Source organism: Mandrillus leucophaeus, unplaced genomic scaffold (genome assembly GCF_000951045.1).
Source record: "Mandrillus leucophaeus isolate KB7577 unplaced genomic scaffold, Mleu.le_1.0 Scaffold613, whole genome shotgun sequence".
Taxonomy (NCBI): domain Eukaryota; kingdom Metazoa; phylum Chordata; class Mammalia; order Primates; family Cercopithecidae; genus Mandrillus; species Mandrillus leucophaeus.
Window position 1 is genome coordinate 217,425 of NW_012106620.1, and position 5,098 is coordinate 222,522.

Genomic DNA, 5,098 nt, shown 5'->3' on the forward strand with positions numbered 1-5,098 from the left:
TATCCAATAAATATACAGTCTAGCTTGCTTCGTATGTTTTGCCTTAGATCAGTTATGTCTCCAGCCTACCAAATTTCCCATTTATCCTAAAATGTATCTCCTCATCTATTGTCAATCAGAAAACAACTTCCTTACCAAAAGTGCTGATGACTTGTACTAGAAATCTGCTTAATGTCTGCTTATTCAATGGGATTCTTTGTGTCTATTTCCTAGATGCATAAACATGTTAATTGCAATTTTAATTTCTAGAGAGGGATAAGGAGGCAGGGCAGCCAAAAATCAGATTTGATTTTGTAATCTGAGTAAGAGTTCACATGACTGGATAGAAGAAGCACAAAAGTGCGAGTGAGAGAAAATCAATTATAATCCTTACTGTGTCAGGTCATGTGACTCAGAACTGATAATTTAGTAAATGTGGGGCTCAGTTTCCTCATTTGTAAAATAAAGAGGTTGATTTAAATGCTAATTGAGAACTTTTTATGCTCCAAAATAAGTAAGTCAAAATTTTAGTTTGGTTTGGGTTGTACCATTTGTGGTCTGGCTTCTATTTAAAGGATTTTACTTGAGAAAATTATTGCAGTGTCCATATTTTAACTGGAATAAAAATACTTTGCCTTTATTCATTTATTTATTTATTCAAAAATTACATACCAGAGACATACTTTATATTAGATATTTCTGGATATTGCTCGTTAAAAATGGTAGTTTGGCAGTAATATAATAAAATAACCTATATACATTTTAATATGCCTGTAATCTGTGGAGATATGCTGGTAAAATGCACATGAAAATGCAAAGGGAACAATTTTATAGAAACTGATGTTAGGATACATTGAAGAACTTTAAAGAAGGACTGGGAAATGGTTATTATAATAACTTTCTAAAGTGAGATTCAGTGTCATTTCAAAAGATAAATTAACATTTCAGTAAAAAGTGCTAACTAATGGCCACTATAAAAGATGATAATATTGGGGGACCTGAATATTTCAGATGCAAATAAAATATTGTTCTCAAAATATCTGAATTCTACAAGACAGTTTGTCTTTTATCCATCTTTTCATTCATTTATCCATCCACCTAATATTTAAGTTTTGACAGAGATACTAAGAAGATAAAGCACTACCTCATTTAAAAATAAAAATAATTCTACAAGAACATAAAATGTACCATACATTTCTGTTTTTGATGGCTTTACACCAAAAGTTTCAGCCTTAACGAATGGGCATTTTCTGTCATAAGTTTGAATTATTGTAAAACTTTGAAATGTAAAAATACTACTTGATTTGCTTACATTCACTTACTCAATATTATTTGCAAAACACAATCTTATTTATTTCTTTAAAAAAGTCTGAAAATATTATACTCAATGCAATAAAAACAAAATTCAAATGATTACAGCTATATCGACTATCTAGGTTACTAAAAAATTGTAAGTAGTTTTGTTTTTGCTGCTTTTAGCCACAGAAATCTCATTTCCATTAAATATAAAAAACATAATGTTGCACATATATGCCCCTATAGGCTTACCTTTTTATAAACAAGTTTTATTCAATAAAATACTTTGTAGTCCTAAAACTTTATTTATGTTACTGGTTTTTAAATCTGATAAAGCAAATCTTTTCAATTCCATGAAATCTCAATTAATTGCCTGCTGTGATTCTGCCCTAGTAGCAAGCTGAACCACCACTGTGCTGAAAGTGTAATAGAGCCATTTGCTCTAGTTGAAAATTATAACTCTATGTCAGCTAAACCACAAGTGATTAATTCTTAAGTTATACAAGAGAGGTTTTATATATTTTTTGGGATTGATTTTCACAATTGGCTATTGAGAATATCATTATAAAATGCCATTGACAACCTTTCTTAATATAATCCAGTGGTAAATGTATACTTCTGTCCTCAGGGACCTGAAATTTGAAAAGTATTGAGAAATCTTTGCAATTATCCCTTAACAAAGGATGCATTATTTGAGAGGGAAAAAGCCAATGGTTTTCAGGTTGCCATATGACTATGAAAATGTTCATTGGAAAAAGATTGAATGTATTTACTATATAAAAAATGTCCTCTTGCTTTTACATCCACCAGTGTTTACCTCATATGTTAGTCAAAGTAGTGTGTATACTTCAGCTGACTTAATCTTTTGTGGAAATAGATAGCTATTGTCAGGCATCCTCAGTGTTTAAGCCCCACATCTTCTTCCTTATCTGCAGACCTGTAACTCCTGAGGCATTGTGACAGTAGCACCTGCTTCTTTCTTTATAATTTCCCTATTCTTAAAATAATATAATAATAAAATTCATTTGCAATATAATACCATATGCAATTTTCACCTAGGAGCTGACTGGGGTGGTTCATGCCTGCAATGCCAGCACTTTGGGAGGCTAAGGCTGGCAGATCACCTGCGGTCAGGAGTTCAAGACTAGCCTGGCTAACACGATGGAGCCCTGTTTCTACGAAAAATGCAAAAAATTAGCTGAGCGTGGTGGCACACGCCTATAATCCCAGCTACTCAGGAGGTTGAGGCAGGGGAGTCGCTTGAACCTAGGAGGCAGAGGTTGCAGTGAGCTGAGATCCAGCCATTGCACTACAGCTTGGGCAATAAGAGTAAAACTCCATCTTAAAAAAAAAAAAAAAAAAAAAGGAAAGAAAAATTCGCTCTGTAAAACTAACGTTGATAAAATACATGGTGATAATGCAGTTTTGTGCTACTACAAATTGTTTAATAGACTATGGATATGGTTTGGCTGTGTCTCAACCCAAATCTCATTTTGAGTAGTAGCTCCCATAATTCTCATATGTTGTGGGAGGGACCCAGTGGGAAATAATTGAATCATGGGGCAAGTTTCCCCCATACTGTTCTCATGGTAGTGAATAAGTCTCATGAGAACTGATGGTTCTATAAGGAGTTTCCCCTGTTGCTGGCTTTCATTATCTCTTGTCTGCCACCATGTAAGATGTGTCTTTCACCTTCCACCATGATTATGAGGCCTCCCCAGCCACGTGGAACTGTGAGTCCATTAAACCTCTTTTTCTTTATACATTACCCAGTCTTTGATGTGTCTGTATTAGCAACATGAGAACAAACTAATACAGCTATGAAACTGAGGTTGATCTCAGTCCTGATTTATATTGTACAGATTTTTTAACTCATGCGATTTCAAAAGTTTAAGGCCAATAAACTTGACTTTATCTTCAATGTCAAAAAATATACAAGCAGTGCATATTTATACTTACAGCTAGCGGTATAGAAGGCAGAATCACTACAACTCATTTCTATCTCTTGCTTAAAGAATATTCTATAATCCAATAGAGGTGATACATCCAATAAAAGTGAACATAAAGACAATCGCTCAGATTTGTGTGTGTGGGTGTTGGATAAGGTAAGATGTAGAGACAAAAACTAGTGCAATTATTTCATAGAACACTGAAGAACTCTTGGACATATAAGAAGTAGTCCTTTCCATTTCATTAAAGTTAGTCACAATTGTACACTCACTTTCCATTAGATATTGCAAAACGCATGTGTTCATTCATCCAAACACTCTTTTATTTATTTTTAACTAATTAATTCAAACCAGATACTATTTAAAATTCTCAAGGTACAGTTCTGAACAAAATAGAAAAGTCCCTGCCCTCAAATTGCTTACAAAAAAAAAGATGAAGTAGAAGGTGATCTGAGTGATGAACAGGGGCCAGATTTAAAAAGACCTATCGTGTTTACTTAAAGAGATTAGTTTTTATGCAGCAGATGATGAATAATCATTGCAGGCTTTTTCACAAGAAGTAATATAATTTTTCCTTTAAAAAATCTAATTTTATAACTAGGTGGAAGGTGATGAACAGTCATTTAGGTATTTTGAATAAGAGGTTAACATAATCACATATTTATTGCAAAATAATTTACCCCAAGGTAGTTTAGAGATTAAATCAGGGGAAGGCAATAGTGGAAAATGTAGGGAGGAATTATATTTCTGGCCTGTTAGAGAAATGGCAACAAGCAAACCATAGTGGACTAGAGGGCTTGAGAGAAGTTATTTGATTTGCGTGATATTAAGGAAGTAGAAGCACGAGGGCTTAGTAATTGATAGGATCTGTAAAGTGGTGAGGAGGTAGGCAAGTACAACATAACAGGGTGGAGTCAATCTGTGATATGATAACATTGTTGTGTGGATGTTAATCTCTCTCACATTGCAAACACAAAACGTGTCCAGCAGTTCGTCAACTAGATACCACTTTTTTCTTCCCCACCTTTGCATGGAAACTTCTGAAAAGAATGGTCTGTGCTTTCTGTCTCCAATTTTCTTTCCTCCCATTGAACAATCATGATACAACTCCACTGAAACTACTCTTATCAACGTCACTAATGATTTCCAAGTTACTAAATTGAATGACTAAATTTCACTATTTATTTTACTTGGTCAGTCAGCAGCATTTGACATAGTTGATTATTACCATTTTTTCATTTGGCTTCCAGAAATCCATGTTCTCTCGTTTTCTCTTATCTCGTTGATTATTCATTCTCATTTCTTTTATTATTTTCTTCAACCTTGTAATATTGGTGTTGCTAAAGGCTCTGTTTTTGAGCCTTTTCTCTTCTCAGTTTATATTCACATTCCTAATTACTTCATCCAGGCTCATGGTTTTAAGTATCATTCACATGATACTTACTTCTAATTAAAATTTCCAATCCAAACTTCATTTCTGAATTTCAGACGTATAGTCAACTGCTTCTTCCACATCTTCACATGGATTTCTAATAGCCATTGTGAATTCAATATATCCAAAATGTAACTTCTGATCGGTTCCCTCCCCTCACCATCCACTACGACTGCAATCTACTTCAATTATAGCCCATCCCATTTCAGTTTAAATTAATTAAACTTTTCAGTTTTCCATACTGAAAAGGTATAAAGCCATTCTTGAATCCTTTTGGCTCTCACACCTCATATCCAAGTCATCAGATAATCCCTTCTACATTCAAGGTATTTCTAGAATTTTATTTTTTTCACTCCGTCTATTGCTGCATATGTGATAGAAAGATCATCATTTTTCATCTGTGTTATTGTAATGATATCCCAACTGGAATTCCTGTTTTCAT